The sequence below is a fragment of the Neolamprologus brichardi genome, chromosome 14 (assembly GCF_056152115.1).
Source record: "Neolamprologus brichardi isolate AB-2024 chromosome 14, ASM5615211v1, whole genome shotgun sequence".
NCBI lineage: Eukaryota > Metazoa > Chordata > Actinopteri > Cichliformes > Cichlidae > Neolamprologus > Neolamprologus brichardi.
The window spans coordinates 4,393,455-4,414,506 of record NC_142117.1 but is presented as its reverse complement, the minus strand read 5'-3'; the positions used below and the strand labels follow the sequence as shown (position 1 = coordinate 4,414,506).

General features: G+C 42.5%; 1 protein-coding gene across 6 annotated transcripts in view; it reads left to right on the top strand.

Annotated features, from left to right (window-relative positions):
- astn1 (astrotactin 1) overlaps positions 1-21,052 on the top strand; it is a 559,446-nt gene that overhangs the window by 177,366 nt on the left and 361,028 nt on the right. The window lies entirely within an intron of this gene.

The window sequence follows — 21,052 nt, the reverse complement described above, 5'->3', positions numbered from 1 at the left end:
CATCTTTGTCATAAAATATGCACAGACAGAGCTATTGTTGTCCTCAGTGGATAACTTCAGTGCATGTGCAAGGCAGGTAAGGTAAGGACTCTTTCAATTTTTGCTGAAGATGCCCCAGTGTCTCCCTTCACTCCATATGTCAGCACATTTAATGGACTCCAGAGTTACTTCTGCAGCAACTAAAAGTGCCAGATTTGCCAAATGGGAGAAAAGGATGTCAGAGTGAGTGAAAGGAGTGGGCCCAGGCCTGCGGCCCCCATCAGTATTTCATGATTATTATTGCTGAGTGGGTGCATAATTTATTCCTAATTAGCGATGGACCATACACCATAATTAAGTTAATGTTGTCTAAATTGTTGGATAAGGTTAATGTTTCATTAAAGTTATTGTACTTCTGCATACATAACAAGGCTTGCCCTCAGCATTGTCTCTTACTCACAGGATAACAGGGCAAACGTGGGGATAATAACAGGCATGAGTATTTTGACAGTATCTTTTCATTGGAGGGCATTGCTTGACTTAGTTTAGCTGTTTAGGCCATTTGATTTGACAGTGAAAGCACTGATAGGGCTAATGATAACAATGATGCTGTTGCATTCAAACACTAGAAAAGTGCTACTAAGCTAATGAGCCTGATTCTTACAGAGTGCTTCTTGTTTACATCTGAATACATATATGGGTTATCAGCCTCAATGACCAGCTGTTGATTGTACAGTGGTGGATTTAGTTCTAGGCAAATCCTGTTGTTATACTAAAGAAAATGATTTTCCCAGGCTTGTAGGCCTGAATCCTGCTTCCAGGCCCAAAGTAGTCTTCATTTAATAAGCCTGTTGTGTTTTTAACATGTTTTAATGCTTTCAGGGCTCGCAAAATCGCTAGCCCGACGTCCCGGGGCTAGCGATTTTTCCAGTCGGGCTACCAAAATCTATCTCTGCCCTGCCCGTCGGGCTATCGTAGGAAGGAAAAGTCTATGTCAATGCTTTTGCATTCTTTCGGAAATGTAGCTGGGTAATTATGTCATTGGCATCGGTGAGCCACTGTCAATATGTGACATATTGAAATCGCGTTTGAATTTGCGCTTGTTTTTTGCTTTCACTTTGCAATCGCGCGAACTGTGTATAGAGAGGGACAGTACTGATTGGTGAGTGATGATAATTTGTGCACCAATTCGTCTGACATCATCTTATCAATCGTTAGCTTACTATGCAAACATGACAAGTGAAATCTCCCGCAGCTTAAACATGTGAGAGGTTGATCGCGCAGAGAATCGCTGAGCGTTATGTGAGTGCGTGTGTAAAAACAGCAGGATATATATTTTAGTTCTGCTGAGCCAAATAAGACAGGTCAGGGTGAAGAAGGGACAGCCAAAGAAAAGCTTACCACAAAACGGAAAAGTTATGACAAATCAGACTATAAGGCAAAAAGAAAGAGCAGCTTTATGGTTTCATGGACAAAAGAATTTCTGTGGCTGCAATATGACGAGCTAAATAACCAGGGGTGCACATAAGTGGTCCGCAGGTGCGTATTAGCTGTCAAAATAAAAAACGCGCACAAGATAAGAAGTTGCAACGCGTGTTTGCGTACATAAGATTTTCAGGAGGAGGACAGACATTTGTTTAGAACTCTTAAAGATGTCGAAGAAGCTCCTTTAAGCAATTACTTTGGTGTTCCTCCACCTCCAAAGAAATGTCAGGAGTCTGAACCACAAAAGAAGCGCGTATTCTCGGAAAAGTGGTTGCAGGAGGTGAGCTGGCTTCAAACAAATGATGAACGCACAGAGAGGTGGTGCAGAATGTGCCGTGAAAATCCCACTCTAGGACAAAAACAGCCTTTTATATGGACGCAAACGCGCGCTGCAACTTCTTATCTGGTGCGCGTCTTTTATTTTGACAGCGAATGCGCACATGCGGACCACTTATGTGCACCCGTGTAAATAACATAATGTTCTGCCGGGTGTGTTGTTGGTTTTCCCTCGATTTCTGAGTCGACAAGCGCCTTTGTTACTGGGACCAGTCATTTTAAGAATGGCCCCCATTAGAACCCATGAGAAATGCAAGAAATGCATTATTGCTCAGTCTGCAATATCTTTCCCGGAACAAACACCAATTGCAAATAAGATACTAAAAATAAACCTGAAAAATCTGTTTAGAACAGCGTACTATGTTGCAAAGAGTGAACTACCACTGGCAAAATTTAGCAGTCTTTGCAAACTTCAAAAAGCAAATGGCCTAGATCTTGGTTCCACTTGCCTCTTACCGTGACTTCAGTGGAAATTTCAAATTCAGGATCTGACACAGACTGATTCATGTTCTACACAGTTCTTACAAGTTCATAGAAATTTCTGTTCAATTAGAACCAAGTATTTGAGTTGATGATTGTAATTTTTATACAATGTTGTAATTTGTGTTTCAACAATTTTTTGATTAATGTTTTGTTTCCGTTACAATATTATGTATAATATTGTAACGGAAACAAAACAGGAAACAAAACATCAATCAAAAAATTGCTCTCTTTTTTATTCGGGCTACTTAAATTTATTTTGGGCTACCAAAAACTGAAGAGTCCCTGCCCGAAGGGCTACCAGGGACTTTGAAATTTTGCGAGCCCTGGCTTTGTATCTTCTTCTATTTAATCTCAACAAGCCCCTAAAAATAGTCAGTGATCACTGTTGGCTTCTCTCGGTTTTTATTACCGTTAATCATTTTAAAGCTCGGTTTTTAAGCCCTTACGATGTAACTTCAGCCCAGCCCATGCAGCAGTATATTAATGACTAACCTCGTATTGTGGATGGATCATCTCAGTTGTTCTCCTGACTGAAGTTTGGTCCGTTTACAGCATTTGCCCCTAAGCATTAGGAACCCTCACGTTAACTTTTATTGAGTGGAAAAAATCCTCCGTTCGTTAGCGTTCGTCCTCCAGCTTTACTGTTTATATTTTGCTAACACATCTGTGTCACGCTAGCGATACCGTAGCATATCATTATATACCAGCTAGCCCAACGTCAGTAACCCTACAAACATCGCTGCTGTTTACTTTCCTGTCTTCATTTATGTTGGAAGTGATAACAGAGCTGTACGTTTGAATTTGTTTCATAAATCCCTGTCAGTACATGGTGTATTATATTTAGATGGAAGCTAGCGAGCTAGCGAGCTAACTTCCTGCTAACTTCTAACTCCGTTAAATATAATAAATTCTGTTTTCATGGATGCCTGGATGTTAAACTTAATTGTTACACCTGGTAAACAGCCACACTGATCATTTTATTACAGATGAAAGAATTTAGACCAGTTTTTAACTCTCACTAATGCTGCAGGGATCATTTGACTTTGGGACCTGCAGCGGAGTTTTAGCCCAGATATGGCTAGTGACGTCAGACTTAAAGACCGGATTCCAAATATTTCACAGATGGAGACTGAAAGACATATATGACATATATATAGAGACATTCATTATTGTTATTTTGAGACTTAAATTAAAAGCCTGTCATATAACATGTCAGATATTAATAGTGAGGTATCATTGTGACATTGAAAGTATAACTTAATCAAACACTTTTTGATATGAAAGCTGTTTGGCCTGACACGATCTGCTCTACAGACACAAGCATCTAATCGAATGGCATTTATTTATTTATTTTGTTGTTGTTGTTTTTTTTGTTTGCTGCGTTTGCTTACTAGTTAACAAAAACTATCTTGTCACATACTGTGCTGTAGAATCTTATCAAATTATCAAATTGCCACCACTAAATTACAACAAAAGGGCAGAAGAAGCTGCTAAATCATTAGTCTATGCTCTTTGGGGACTAGGATCTCATATAAAGGTTTTGCGGGGTTTAGGTTTGATTGTTTTTGCTGCTGAAATGTTTAGTAGTGTCTTAAAATCTCAAATGTTCCACCAGAGGTAGGATGAACAGACTATACCAAATCTGCTACACAAAATACATAAATGCATAAATAAATGAATCTATTTCTGTAGATTCAGTTTATTTGGTATAACAGGCAAACTCTCAATGCATGTAATTTATACTTCATTGTAAATGTGTAAGTGCTAATTGAACGTAGAATTTGCCATTTTAATTGTATGGATGTAAGTGTGTTTGCCAGTTATTATTTAAACACTGCCTGCCAAGTTACTGTGGCAATAACAAAAGTACAGAGGGTTAGCCACAGGCTAGCAGCTGTCCCTTGGTACTGCAATGCCTTCAAATATCACTTTTTTCTCCCTTGTTATTAATATATTATAGGATCCACTGCATTTGCTCTCCTGCAACATCCTTCTTTTCCTTATATAGTTGTCATTCTCCTGAACAGTGCTTTTGCAACACTGCATCATAGTTAGGAATTCGTTTTTTTTATTTTATAATAATAAGTCATCTATGTTGGGAGCTGTAAACTTTTTGGTTAGCTTCTTGTTAGCTTTTCTTTTGGAAAGGTTTGGCATTTTAATTTGGAGTCGTATTTTTGGGGGGTGGTTTCATGTTACTGAAAACACACATCTATAATTGCCCTAATTTTTTTAATAAGTAATTTTAAAAAAGCAAGCAAGATTTAGTACTCTTTGGATATTACATTTGGGCAGATCTTGCTCAAATATCATGATTTTGCTTCTTTTTGGAAAAACAAATTATATGTGGACTGGTAAAAGGTTGTATTGTTGTTGCAAATAGTTATTTTCATAGCAGCTACTCTTGAGATGAGCACTCTTGTTCCAGTTGCAGTGATATTATTATCGTCTGGATATGCTTGTTTATGTCCACTTCCTGTGTCAGGGCAGATTCTGGTGCCATTATTCTCTCAGCTGCCTGATTCTAGCACTGGATATCATTTTGGTTTATAAGAGGTACTTGTCTCTGCTGTGCATGCTGGGTTGTGGGTGAATATCCTGCAGTGAGCATTTAAAGGAGTCTAACTTGTGTTTGTAGCAGTGTTAAGCACTACACCTTCAGCTCAGTTTTAAGATATAAAGTTGCCTGCTGTGCAAGGATGAGTCTTCTTTAGGAGTTGCTTTTTTTCTCCACTGTGAGTCACACTGTTACATTTTAAGTGGCATATTTTTAACAAATGTACAGTGCTGTGAAAAAATATTTTGTCATTTTTGTCCCCTAAAGCTAAGAACTGTTGTGCACCAAGAACTGTAATCAAGCAATTCTTCTTTCCAAGAAGCTCCAACTGCCAATAAGTCTTTCACATCATGGCAGAGGAATTTTTGCTCACTCTTCTTTCCAGAATTGTTTTACTTCAGCCACATTAGACAGTTTTCAAGCATGAATTGCCTGTTTAAGGTCAGTCTATCCTGGATTACAGGCCGGACTTTGACTAGACCAGTCTAAGGAGCTTAGAAAGAAAAGCGTCTGGACTTCTTTGGGTTGCTTGAAGACGTTTCACCTCTCATCCGAGAAGCTTCTTCAGTTCTAGGGTCAAATGGTGGAGAGTCCCAAGTTTAAACCCCATTGGAGTATCCCCCCAAAGAGGGACAAAAGGACCCCCTGATGATCCTCTACCTAATCACAAGAGCCAAGGTGTGAAAGAGGGTGTGGGTCACAATCAGCCAGGGTTTCGGGTGAGCTCATTGTGAAACCTAACCCCACCCTATCATGTGATTTCCTGAGGTCAGATGGCCCAGGATGTGAGTGGCCATTAAGGCGTCTGGGTAGTGAACTCAAAACTGGATTATAGATGGCAGACAGTTGGTGTCGTAAGCCACCGCCTCTGTTCAAAGATGGTCGCTCACAGTGGACATAGATGCTTCTTTCACTCCTCTTTCAAACCATCTGTCTTCTCTGTCCAAAATGTGAACATTGGCATCCTCGAAAGAGTCCGCTGAGTCCATCTGCGGTCCATTTACCCTAGAATTGAAGAAGCTTCTCGGATGAGAGGTGAAACGTCTTCAAGCAACTTAAAGAAGTCCAGACGCTTTTCTTTCCAAGCTCCTTAGACTGCGATGACCTGGATGACTGAGAACCTTCACAAACATTTTGACTAGACGTATGTCTGTGAAGGTTCTCAGTCATCCAGGTCATCGCAGTCTAAGGAGCTTGCAAAGAAAAGCGTCTGGACTTCTTTAAGTTGCTTGAAGACGTTTCACCTCTCATCCGAGAAGCTTCTTCAGTTCTAAGGTCAAATGGTGGGGAGTCCCAGATTTAAACCTAGTGGGAGTGTCCCCCCCAAAGAGAGACAAAAGGACCCCCTGATGATCCTCTAATCGCCTGAGCCAAGGTGTGAAACTGGGTGTGGGTCCCAGTTTCACACCTTGGCTCAGGCCTAGCTGTTTTGACTAGACTACAAAACAGCACCTTTATTCTTGAACATCAGTACGCTTCGTCTCTGTTCCTCAGGCCTCCTCTCACTCTGCAACATTAGGTTAAACAATCTGGTTAAAAAAATCCACCGCCCACTCTTTTAGACATCTCAAGATATAGGTCATTATGACGCGTCGCCTTTCCACTCCCCCATCGTTGTCATGTAGCTGCCCTCACTTCAACCTTACTAATCCTCTGCACATTCTAATTCACTAACTTTCCTCCATCCATTGTCTGTCTCATTTTCCACATTCATCAGCTACTCCAAGTACTCCTTCCATCTTCTAAAAGAACTATCTCCACTTGTTAGTATATTTCCATCTTTATCCTTAACCACTTTAACTTTATTTCCCACGCAGTCAATTTTCTTGGCAGACTGATATAAGTTATTTTCTCCTTTCTTGTGTCCAGCCTCACATACAACTCACTTAGGGCCTTTTCCTTTACCGTTGCCACCTCTCTCTTTGATGTATACCTGTCTATTTTCTTCATCTCCTTGACTATCCTACTTTATTTTTGCCAACCTCTTCCTTTGAATTCTTTCCTGTACTTCCTCATTCCACCAACAAGTGTCTTTGTCCTCTTTCCTCTGTCTAGAGGAACCAAACAGGCTCTTGGCAGTTCCCTTAGCTTCTCAGCTATACTTTCCTAGTTAGCTGTTAACTCTTTCCTACCACCCAAGATCTTCCTCAACTCCTCCCTGAACTATATGTAACATTCTCCCATCTTCAGCTTCCACCATTTAATCCTTGCTCCTACCTTGGACACCTGATATTGCTTAGCTACATTCTCCCCTGACACCACCTTGCAGTCTTCTTCTTACCTATCCAAAATCTCCTTATGACTTCAGTTTCCTTCTGCTACATGTCCATTGAAGTCTGATCCAAATCACTGCTGTCCTCTCCCTGATGTCACTCTCTACCTCTCTATCCATTCTTCTTTCTCTTCTAACTGGCATCCAAACTGTGGGACACATGCACAGACAACACTCAACATCACCCTTTCGATTCCAGCTTTAAACTCATGATCCTGTCTGACGCTCTTCACCTGTACAATACTATTCACATAGTCTTCCTTTAAGATTACGTCTACTAAAATTCTCTTCCTGTGTATATCATATATATATATGGTTTTACATATACATATACATATATATGGTTTGAATCCACCTCCAGTGCTTTTGCGTTCCACCCAATCTTCTGCACACAGCTAGCTTTTTCCCTTTATCAGCTGTAGTCTCTGTATATACACGTCCTTACTCTCATCACCAACTCCTGCCTTTCCTTCTCTTTCGCTTACTCCTAACCAGAGATGGGCAGTAACGCGTTACGTGTAATGCGTTACTGTAATCCAATTACTTTTTTCAAGTAACGAGTAAAGTAAGGGATTGCTATTACAAAAACGGTAATTAGATTACTGTTACTTTCCCGTAGGAACGCTGCGTTACTGCATTACTAAAACCGTGATTTTTTGCGAGAATGTCTCATGACAGTGACGTAAGCGAGTGTGACGTTTGTGACAACAGCTGTGTGCAGATCAACAATGGATCATATATCGAGTGCGGGAGAGAGTATGAGCGTGCAGCGTTTAAAGCGTGGAAGTACTGACCTTACTTTGAGTTTGATTCCATAAAAGTGACAAAAACATTAGTGTCCGTTGTGCGTGGGAAGAAAACTTCTTTTTACAGCGAAAAAACCCCTAAACTTCCGAGCAAGCACCGAGTAGCTACGACGTAATGGGAAACTCACAGAGAAACTCGCGGATTCTTCCACTGACCGCTGCGGCACACCTGCACCAGGGTAAACCTCCGCCTACCCCACTCCTGCTTTACAGGTGAAAATAGAGCAACAGGACCGCTAGTCTTTGACTTTATTTATTTTCTGCTGTGTTTTACTTGCATCTATTTGAAAGAGTGTAAACACAAAAAATATTTTATTTTATGTGCTGGAATGTGCAGAAAATAGGTTTAAATATTAAACAAATTTCTTCCAGTCAGAGAATGTTGCATTTAATTAAATTTTTGCTTGATGCATAAAGTTAAAAGATTAAAACTAATAAAACAAGTTTTAAAAAGAGACTTTTCCATTTGATTACATTTTGTATGATGGATTATGTAGAAAAAGTAGAATTGGGCTGAAAGATCTATCGCTTTATCACCTATTCAGGTTGTAAATCGTGTTTTTAGAAAGTAACTAAGTAATTAATTACTCGACTTCACCAACACTGCTCCTAACACGCCTTTCCCCCTTTTTTTTCATTGTCTCCAGCCAACAGTTGCACAGTTGCCACCCTGTTGACCGTCGACCATAGGCTAAAAGGGTGCTGGTCATAGTTAACCTGGGCCCAAAACAATCCAGTATGGAAATCTCATTCTTTACATTCAGCAAGTTTCATTGGGCCATGATTTTATGTCACATGTTTTTCCTGCAACCCTCTGATCCTTTTCTTTTAGTCACTTCTAGCTCAATGCCATTGGTCAGTCAGCATGAACTGCTAGCAAACGCTGTAAGGTACATTTTCTCCTAACTGCCTTCGATCATCTTCACAGAGAGACATGCTGTTGCACTTTGAACTACTTTAAGTTATCTCTAGTGTAGAACTATTACATTCTAGCCAGCACTTCTTTTATGTTCTTTTCTCTCCGAAACCTGAAGCAGTCCTTGACAGCTGTGCACTACTCAGGTGTTCAGAGAGTAACTCAAAGGCTCCATTTGTAGTTTTTGTAAACCTGAAAATTCAAACCTTTTTGTAATACTGTAAATTATGGTCTAGTAAGGTTGATGTGACGGGAGTTTGCTCACTTTATAAAAACCTTATAAATATAAAATCTGTTGTGTGTGCCCAAGTTAGAAGCTGTTCCCTATTGAATGGGCTGAAAATTATATCTAGCTAATGTTTACATATGTAGACAGTAAGTGTTTTGGGAGTCTTGACACTGTGGGCTATTTAGCAGTGTCTCGGGACACTTTTTTCCCTCTTTATATTTTAATATTTCTTAATTAAATTATGCATTAAATCCCAGTTAATCAAATAATGAATACATTTCATAAATTCACTAAAATTGTACTGAAAGAATATGGAACATTCTACAAACAGCAATAATAGACACGATCACTGTAACCCAGAAACAGCAAAAAATCACTACATAAATGTGTTTCTTAAAGCCTTCGGGGATTAACGTCTATTCTATCAAACTGTTCCCTTTTCCTTAATGATCTTTCTGAGTTTCTGTCATTGATTCTGCCTGGATGTGACAGTTCCTCAATACTTGCTAATTTTAAGGATCCGTTATGGTTTCCCTGACATTTTTGCCTCAGTTAATTCCTTCATCTTAGACTGTTGTCTGACTTAGACCGTAACTTACACTATCCCTCTCCCAAATTAAAGTCACATTTCCTAACTTTAGATATTCAGAATGTAACAAGGCGCTGTATCTACATTTAGACAGAATTTGAAATACACATCTGGTCATTGTGACCCTCATTACCCCACAGTCTGGGATGTGGGACCACTTCTCATGTTTGCCTTGGCTTCATTGTATATTTGCTGTTGTTCATTTCGATTCCCTTTTCAGACTTTAGTCTTTGCAAAAAAAGTGCATCCATGAATCATTCAGGTATTAAAAAGGCACCTAACTCAAGATAAACCACTTGTGTCTATGCATAACAGACAATTCAGTACAGAAACTATTTTAAATTGTGTCTTTGTTGCTAGTGGCAACAAAGGCAAATGATGTTTTCCCCTTTCCTCAGCTGAATCTTGAAAAATGCCGAAGGTAACACAGTTTGACGGGAAGAAAATAGTATTTTTTTTCCACCAACAAAATTAGGAAACTGGACAATTAAACAGAAAAAGAGGTGCCAGGCCTAAAAACAATATACAGCAGATGACCAGTATCTGAAAATACACCAAAGACCTGACACAGGACCTGAGAGATGGATCTGGCCCTTCAGTTGACTACAAGTCACTGAAGCTTCCTCGGAAGTGGTCACAATGGCCGTCAAGTCCAGGGAACACCAAATTACACAGTGAAAATCAGTGTCAGCGGGTCCTATTGAGTGATAAATCCAAATTTGTGGTTCAAGTCATCAATGTGTACGGAGCAGGTCAATACAGATTTACCGTAACCGTAAGTAGCAATCTGTAAAATACAGTGGAGGTGCTGTTGTGCATTTTAGCCTGTCCAAATTGATGGAATTATGAAAACAGAAAAGTATCTCTCCATGAAATACCGTCTGGAAAGTTTGTGGCAATGGTTTCATTTTTCAGGATGACAGTGATGCCAAACACACTGAAACTGGAGTCTAGGGATAAAGCATACCCAGATAGAAAGCCACACAATGGAACACTATCAGTCATGGATTAATGATTCTTATCATATAGTCAAGCTTGTTAGAGTTGTACAACCGTACTCAGTCACTCACTCTGCCTATTTCCCATTTTTCTAGCAAAATATAAAGAAATGGCTTTTTCTGAAACACCTTTTCTCAGTACAGGAGCAACAAAGCAAAACAACATAAGGCAACTGGCAACTGTAACTGGTTGCAAAGAGTCTTTCTTTCATTGCCACAGCATATAGTGTCACGGCTGGGCAGCAGTCGTGTGGTGGAATGAAAGAGGACCCAAGATGCAGATGGAGATTTATTTAAGGTGAAAAACCCAAGGTGAGGGCAGAACTAAACATAAACCTAAACTGGTGAAACTAACACAAACAGAGGACACAAAGCGAAGAACAGAGGACACAAAGCGTGGAACAGAGGACACAAAGCGAGGAACAGAGGACACAAAGCGAGGAACAGAGAGACACAAAGCGTGGAACAGAGGACACAAAGCGAGGAACAGAGAGACACAAAGCGAGGAACAGAGGACACGAAGCGTGGAACAGAGGACACGAAGCGTGGAACAGAGAGACACGAAGCGAGGAACAGAGGACACAAAGCGAGGAACAGAGAGACACAAAGCGTGGAACAGAGGACACAAAGCGAGGAACAGAGAGACACAAAGCGTGGAACAGAGGACACAAAGCGAGGAACAGAGAGACACAAAGCGAGGAACAGAGGACACAAAGCGTAGAACAGAGGACACAAAGCGTGGAACAGAGGACACAAAGCGAGGAACAGAGAGACACAAAGCGAGGAACAGAGGACACAAAGCGAGGAACAGAGAGACACAAAGCGAGGAACAGAGAGACACAAAGCGAGGAACAGAGAGACACAAAGCGTGGAACAGAGAGACACAAAGCGTGGAACAGAGAGACACAAAGCGAGGAACAGAGAGACACAAAGCGTGGAACAGAGGACACAAAGCGAGGAACAGAGAGACACAAAGCGTGGAACAGAGGACACAAAGCGTGGAACAGAGGACACAAAGCGAGGAACAGAGAGACACAAAGCGTGGAACAGAGGACACAAAGCGAGGAACAGAGAGACACAAAGCGAGGAACAGAGAGACACAAAGCGTGGAACAGAGAGACACAAAGCGAGGAACAGAGGACACAAAGCGAGGAACAGAGAGACACAAAGCGTGGAACAGAGGACACAAAGCGTGGAACAGAGGACACAAAGCGAGGAACAGAGGGACACAAAGCGTGGAACAGAGGACACAAAGCGAGGAACAGAGAGACACAAAGCGAGGAACAGAGGACACAAAGCGAGGAACAGAGAGACACAAAGCGAGGAACAGAGAGACACAAAGCGTGGAACAGAGAGACACAAAGCGTGGAACAGAGAGACACAAAGCGAGGAACAGAGAGACACAAAGCGTGGAACAGAGGACACAAAGCGAGGAACAGAGAGACACAAAGCGTGGAACAGAGGACACAAAGCGTGGAACAGAGGACACAAAGCGAGGAACAGAGAGACACAAAGCGTGGAACAGAGGACACAAAGCGAGGAACAGAGAGACACAAAGCGAGGAACAGAGAGACACAAAGCGTGGAACAGAGAGACACAAAGCGAGGAACAGAGGACACAAAGCGAGGAACAGAGAGACACAAAGCGTGGAACAGAGGACACAAAGCGAGGAACAGAGGACACAAAGCGAGGAACAGAGGACACAAAGCGAGGAACAGAGAGACACAAAGCGTGGAACAGAGGACACAAAGCGAGGAACAGAGGGACACAAAGCGTGGAACAGAGGACACAAAGCGAGGAACAGAGGGACACAAAGCGAGGAACAGAGGACACAAAGCGAGGAACAGAGGACACAAAGCGTGGAACAGAGGACACAAAGCGAGGAACAGAGAGACACAAAGCGTGGAACAGAGAGACACAAAGCGAGGAACAGAGAGACACAAAGCGAGGAACAGAGGACACAAAGCGAGGAACAGAGAGACACAAAGCGTGGAACAGAGGACACAAAGCGAGGAACAGAGGGACACAAAGCGTGGAACAGAGGACACAAAGCGAGGAACAGAGAGACACAAAGCGAGGAACAGAGGACACAAAGCGAGGAACAGAGAGACACAAAGCGAGGAACAGAGAGACACAAAGCGTGGAACAGAGAGACACAAAGCGTGGAACAGAGAGACACAAAGCGAGGAACAGAGAGACACAAAGCGTGGAACAGAGGACACAAAGCGAGGAACAGAGAGACACAAAGCGTGGAACAGAGGACACAAAGCGTGGAACAGAGGACACAAAGCGAGGAACAGAGAGACACAAAGCGTGGAACAGAGGACACAAAGCGAGGAACAGAGAGACACAAAGCGAGGAACAGAGAGACACAAAGCGTGGAACAGAGAGACACAAAGCGAGGAACAGAGGACACAAAGCGAGGAACAGAGAGACACAAAGCGTGGAACAGAGGACACAAAGCGAGGAACAGAGGACACAAAGCGAGGAACAGAGGACACAAAGCGAGGAACAGAGAGACACAAAGCGTGGAACAGAGGACACAAAGCGAGGAACAGAGGGACACAAAGCGTGGAACAGAGGACACAAAGCGAGGAACAGAGAGACACAAAGCGAGGAACAGAGGACACAAAGCGAGGAACAGAGAGACACAAAGCGTGGAACAGAGGACACAAAGCGAGGAACAGAGGACACAAAGCGAGGAACAGAGGACACAAAGCGTAGAACAGAGGACACAAAGCGTGGAACAGAGGACACAAAGCGAGGAACAGAGGGACACAAAGCGTGGAACAGAGGACACAAAGCGAGGAACAGAGAGACACAAAGCGAGGAACAGAGGACACAAAGCGAGGAACAGAGAGACACAAAGCGAGGAACAGAGAGACACAAAGCGTGGAACAGAGAGACACAAAGCGTGGAACAGAGAGACACAAAGCGAGGAACAGAGAGACACAAAGCGTGGAACAGAGGACACAAAGCGAGGAACAGAGAGACACAAAGCGTGGAACAGAGGACACAAAGCGTGGAACAGAGGACACAAAGCGAGGAACAGAGAGACACAAAGCGTGGAACAGAGGACACAAAGCGAGGAACAGAGAGACACAAAGCGAGGAACAGAGAGACACAAAGCGTGGAACAGAGAGACACAAAGCGAGGAACAGAGGACACAAAGCGAGGAACAGAGAGACACAAAGCGTGGAACAGAGGACACAAAGCGAGGAACAGAGGACACAAAGCGAGGAACAGAGGACACAAAGCGAGGAACAGAGAGACACAAAGCGTGGAACAGAGGACACAAAGCGAGGAACAGAGGGACACAAAGCGTGGAACAGAGGACACAAAGCGAGGAACAGAGAGACACAAAGCGTGGAACAGAGAACACAAAGCGAGGAACAGAGGGACACAAAGCGTGGAACAGAGGACACAAAGCGAGGAACAGAGAGACACAAAGCGAGGAACAGAGGACACAAAGCGAGGAACAGAGAGACACAAAGCGAGGAACAGAGGACACAAAGCGAGGAACAGAGAGACACAAAGCGTGGAACAGAGGACACAAAGCGAGGAACAGAGAGACACAAAGCGAGGAACAGAGGACACAAAGCGAGGAACAGAGAGACACAAAGCGAGGAACAGAGGAAACAAAGCGAGGAACAGAGACACAAAGCGTGGAACAGAGGACACAAAGCGAGGAACAGAGGACACAAAGCGAGGAACAGAGAGACACAAAGCGAAGAACAGAGGACACAAAGCGAGGAACAGAGAGACACAAAGCGAGGAACAGAGGACACAAAGCGTAGAACAGAGGACACAAAGCGAGGAACAGAGAGACACAAAGCGAGGAACAGAGGACACAAAGCGAGGAACAGAGAGACACAAAGCGAGGAACAGAGAGACACAAAGCGTGGAACAGAGAGACACAAAGCGAGGAACAGAGGACACAAAGCGAGGAACAGAGGACACAAAGCGAGGAACAGAGAGACACAAAGCGTGGAACAGAGGACACAAAGCGTGGAACAGAGGACACAAAGCGAGGAACAGAGAGACACAAAGCGTGGAACAGAGGACACAAAGCGAGGAACAGAGAGACACAAAGCGTGGAACAGAGAGACACAAAGCGAGGAACAGAGGACACAAAGCGTGGAACAGAGGACACAAAGCGTGGAACAGAGAGACACAAAGCGTGGAACAGAGGACACAAAGCGTGGAACAGAGGACACAAAGCGAGGAACAGAGAGACACAAAGCGTGGAACAGAGAGACACAAAGCGAGGAACAGAGGACACAAAGCGTGGAACAGAGGACACAAAGCGAGGAACAGAGAGACACAAAGCGTGGAACAGAGGACACAAAGCGTGGAACAGAGGACACAAAGCGAGGAACAGAGAGACACAAAGCGTGGAACAGAGGACACAAAGCGTGGAACAGAGAGACACAAAGCGAGGAACAGAGGACACAAAGCGTGGAACAGAGAGACACAAAGCGAGGAACAGAGGACACAAAGCGTGGAACAGAGAGACACAAAGCGAGGAACAGAGGACACAAAGCGTGGAACAGAGGACACAAAGCGAGGAACAGAGAGACACAAAGCGTGGAACAGAGGACACAAAGCGTGGAACAGAGGACACAAAGCGAGGAACAGAGGACACAAAGCGAGGAACAGAGAGACACAAAGCGTGGAACAGAGGACACAAAGCGTGGAACAGAGGACACAAAGCGTGGAACAGAGAGACACAAAGCGTGGAACAGAGGACACAAAGCGAGGAACAGAGAGACACAAAGCGTGGAACAGAGGATGTTGCTAACTCCGGGTCCGATAACAGGCACCACACCCGCAGTAGATGTGCTCGGTGTGAGGTCTCGGAGCAAGCTATCAAATACGGCGCATTTCTCGGCTTTTAAAAAAAACGCTATGCATCGCCAGGTGTTTCATCAGATTTGAGGTGTTACCTCCTTTGACAGTATCACAGTATCACAGGACTTGTTGCAGCTGCTGAGTTTGCATCTTTTGCTGTGAAGTACAGCCAGACTTTTGACCGCTTCACCTTGGGCATTTTTAATCTGTAGCTCTGCTCTAAAAGAACGTACGCACCTGGACCCGCCTACTATCCTCGGAAACGTAAAATGATTGGCTAGAATCTAAAGTGTATCACAGCTCAGGAAAAATAAAGCACCGAAATGTGCGCTGCTTTTCGGTCTGGTTACTACTGTTTATGTCAGAACCGGTGCCATCATGGCATCGGATACCGGTACCCATCCCTAACAGGAACCAAACTGAGAATTAAGTAAGCACAAGTGCTATTACATTTTTATTTTATTTAAGACACTAGGAATTGTGTAGGCAAGCTTTTTTTTCTTCACAGCAATTTAAAGTTTCCCGCATGCACTGCAAAGTCAGGTGACTGGTATTCTGCTGGATATATAAATTAATGGTTCAATATTGACCCAGAGATAGCAGTCACTACTGTCAAATATGATTAGCCTTTGTTCTGCTGTAACAGTAATGTGATCTTCTTTGTTTAATTTTTGCTGCTGTCAATCTCCACGTTTATTCTCATCCAGCCACGGCGACATCAGTCCTCAGCAAAAGGCCTCTATTTGACTTTGGCTTAAGCACATACATTTACTCAAATCTTCAACTTCCTTTGTGTTGTCTTTAATATTAATTTAAATGTAAATTTGCTCTTACATCTAAAAATATGCTGCTCAAACTGGCCAGTAACAGTTAAAGTCCACCCATGGTGACAGCGCTGAAGCTCTGATGTGTTCCCTCTTTGCAGCAGCCTATGAGATAATTCATTTAAATGAGTGCATGTACATATCCACATGAATAAAGCAGCAGTGATGCTTTTAATATGAATTATGGAGGATTCTTGTTATGTAGTTAAATTCATCCCCCAGCTGTAGTGCAAACATTGTTGCCAAGACTGTCTGGGAGGATGCTGCAGCCAAAAAACATGCATGATAAAAACACAGAAGATTGCTTTTGTTATTTTAAATTTCAATCTTATTAATATTTTTTGGTGAAACTTGTATTTCAAGCATGCCTGTGTATTTGATGTTTTTCCACCTCCTTCTTCCTACTTTAGGGCAAAGAGATTTAATTTGTCTTCACAGAGTTTTAGTTGCGCACACTGAATAATGTTCCAGAGGACTCTGTTTCCAGCCAGCAGACATATCTGGGGGGGAAAGTGTGCAGCGAATATTCCTCATTATTAAATCAGTCGTGGAAAACACTGCAGAAACAATGGTGTCATCTAAAAAGGCTGAAGTAAGAAACGCCAACATCTGTGCTGTCAGATAGTCATGGCTGCCAATAATATTTACGCCGCACATTCACATCTTGCGCGCATTGTTCAAAAAAACCCAACAATATGAAAAGCTGACAAAGCCGCCGTCATGAAAAAGTGCTTCTGCGTTCGCCACATTGACATCGCTGCCAACTGTGTTTGCATTGGCCCATTGTTTCTGAGGGATCGTCTCCAGTTTAATCAAACACCGCCTCTTGGTTGGGGATTTTTAAAGCTCTTGTCACAGAGCAACGTTAGCATGAATTTTATTTCGATTCTCACACGTCCCGCTGAGGCTGCAAATCTTTGCTGCTTTGATGGATTTTCTCCCTCACTTTTTGATTCGCAATCCGCTAACACTTGTAAGACAAGCTTCAATACATGCCCCCTAAATATAGCTAATGCCTCACTCAGCTGAAATGCACTGTGGGTATATTGTGGTGTGAGAAGAGTTTGTTTATTTTTAAGTGTTGCACCTACTGTATAATCAACCCTCATACTTAAGAGCATTAGCTTTAATAACAGTGTAATCAGGGTAATGTTTTTAATGACTGCATGTTATGAGAAGGATTATCCTCCCAGATAAAGCCGAACATTCTTCTTTTTATTGCACATTTACTTTGCACTCTTCCTCTTTGTAGAGACAAAGTCTTCCTCAGTGTAGGAAAAATATGTTGAGATTGTCTAGCTAAAGTATATGTTGTGTGTTTTCATGTATTTTTTTAGTGTTTATGTTTTTCATATTACTTGCTGCCTCATTGTTGCTTCATGTATACTTTGAAATTAATGAACTTGGAAACAGTGTCACACAGTTCAGCCCTCAGCCTCGAGTCAACACATAATATCTATTATTTATTATTTATTTATGTGGCTTTTTTACATCATCTTTAGACACATTTATTTTCACATCCTGCTTTAAGTGAGATGTTTGTTTCACACATTGTCTCCTTCTTTTGGCTGCGTATGACGTTATAAATGTGATGCCAAGTCACACAGCTCACCTTGTAAGCACTGGAGACCCGCTAATTTACTGGTAAACCATTTCTTTACCAGGACAGCGAGTATAAAGTTAGCCTGAAGCGATTATGCCCGTACAGGGAGAAGAAGTAAAAGACAACACCAAAGTCCCAGGATAAAAATAACTAAGGATTATTGATTTGTGAATCATTCCCAGCTACTGCAGAATACAAGAGTAAAATAATGATGCTGGAAGTGAGCACAATAGCTCACCTTTAGATATTTACAAGTGTTGCCATCTTCACTTTTATTAAATGAGTATATATTGAGTGTATATAGACAGTAAAACAGTAAAAGGTTTGTAGTACATCTTTGTATCTGATGGTGTAAATAAATGTGCTTTGTGTTTTTGTAAAGTCAAAGTCAGAAAAAGAAAATCATCAGCTTGTGCATCCAGTTTTTTTCTCTTTTGATGCAGAGCAGTCCTGGCATTTTACATTATACTAAGTACACACCATAAAACCCATGGACAGTAGTGCTTAGGAGGACCCACTAAATTGCAGTCCTTAGCAAAAAACCAGCAGAAAGAGGGTGGTGTTAATTTGATCTTGTCAAGCTAACCAAAGTTTAGCATTATAACAGTGTGATACAAATTCAATGGTTTCTACTAAAAGCATTTTAGTTTGCTGTTATTACTTCCAAGTGACTGGTTCCTCCTCATATAGTTCTCTCTAAAACATCTCCAAGGGTCTTAATTGTAGTGTAGTGCTATCTTAAAATCACACAAAAAGGCAAAGCGCTGAAGTTTTGCACAATGTTTTTATGTCTGTGAAGGTTCTCAGTCATCCAGGTCATCGTAGTCAAAGGAGCTTGCAAAGAAAAGCGTCTGGACTTCTTTAACTTACTTGAAGACATTTCACCTCTCATCCGAGAGGCTTCTTCAGTTCTAAGGTCAAATGGTGGGGAGTCCCAGATATAACCCTAGTGGGAGTGTCCCCCCACAGAGGGACAAAAGGACCCCCTGATGATCCTCTAATCGCCTGAGCCAAGGTGTGGAACTGGGTGTGGGTCCCAATCAGCCAGAGTTTCGGGTGAGTTCATTGTGAAACCTGGCCCCACCTTATCATGCGAATTCCTGAGGTCAGATGGCCCAGGATGTGAGTGGGCGTTAAGGCGTCTGGGAAGGGATCTCAAAACTGGATTATAGATGGCAGAGAGTTGGTGTCGTAAACCACCGCCTCTGTTAAAAGATGGTCGCTCACAGTGGACATAGATGCTTCTTTCACTCCTCTTTCAAACCATCTGTCCTCTCTGTCCAAAATGTGAACATTGGCATCCTCGAAAGAGTGACCTTTATCCTTAAGATGCAGATGGACAGCTGAGTCTTGTCCTGTGGAGGTCGCTCTTCTGTGTTGTGCCATGCGCTTGTGAAGTGGCTGTTTGGTCTCTCCAATGTAGAGGTCTGGGCATTCCTCGCTGCACTGTACGGCATACACCACATTGTTAAGTCTGTGTTTTGGCGTTTTGTCTTTCGGGTGAACCAGTTTTTGTCTGAGTGTGTTGCTGGGTCTGAAGTACACCGGGATGTCATGCTTGGAGACATCCCTCTACATTGGAGAGACCAAACAGCCACTTCACAAGCGCATGGCCCAACACAGAAGAGCGACCTCCACAGGACAAGACTCAGCGGTCCATCTGCATCTTAAGGTCAAAGGTCACTCTTTCGAGGATGCCAATGTTCACATTTTGGACAGAGAGGACAGATGGTTTGAAAGAGGAGTGAAAGAAGCATCTATGTCCACTGTGAGCGACCATCTTTGAACAGAGGCGGTGGTTTACGACACCAACTCTCTGCCATCTATAATCCAGTTTTGAGTTCCCTTCCCAGACGCCTTAACGCCCACTCACATCCTGGGCCATCTGACCTCAGGAATTCGCATGATAAGGTGGGGCCAGGTTTCACAATGAACTCACCCGAAACTCTGGCTGATTGTGACCCACACCCAGTTTCACACCTTGGCTCAGGCGATTAGAGGATCATCAGGGGGTCCTTTTGTCCCTCTGTGGGGGGAAACTCCCACTAGGGTTATATCTGGGACTCTCCACCATTTGACCTTAGAACTGAAGAAGCCTCTCGGATGAGAGGTGAAACGTCTTCAAGCAACTTAAAGAAGTCCAGACGCTTTTCTTTGCAAGCTCCTTTGACTACAATGTTTTTATGTATTCCTGATATTTCCTTGGAAAAAACATGAACACAACCAGCCTTGTGCATCATGGATACACCAATAAGGTACATAATGACCACATTATGTTTTCCACAGTAGAATGACTTCAAATTGTTTAAAAATGGCCTCACAACCAGATTTTCCAATTCAATTCAATTCCATTCCATTCAATTCAATTCAATTCAATTTTATTTATATAGCGCCAAATCACAACAAAAGTCGCCTCAAGGCGCTTCATAGATACAGAGAAAAACCCAACAATCATATGACCCCCTATGAGCAGCACTTTGGCGACAGTGGGAAGGAAAAACTCCCTTTTAACAGGAAGAAACCTCCGGCAGAACCAGGCTCAGGCTGTAATTGGTTGGGGTGAGAGAAGGAAGACAGGATAAGACAGTTTTCCAGATTTATGGCCGTTAACAGTTGCTTCTGTAAGATACCTGCAAACTGGCCAAAACTGTCATGTTGCATTTATGGAGGTGCTCATGCTCACTGATCAGGTCATCTAGTTCATTTGATTTGCAGCTAGTTACCCTTAAATTTGCACATATGCTGCTTCTACATTTTGGCTTAATTCGTGTTAAATAAATAGTGATGTGTGTTGTTGTTCATCTGAAGTTAGATTTACCTGATTTTAGAAATTTTACTTTTTAAATCTTGATATCTGACAAGCACCAATAATATCAAACTGCACAACAGTAAAAATGAAAGTAGAGGCTAAAACAATAGTCAGTAGTCTCAAACTCAAACATGCACTTCTGATTGTTTAACACAGGTGACATCAGTATTTTATCTTTTTAATGTGCTGTTTCATGGATGTGGCTAATTCAAAATGTGTCAAATAAAAACTAAACACAGTATATTAAAGAAAAACTGGAAAACACAATGCTCAAAGTTGCAGCTTGATTATTATTACAAATGAGCCGACACATCA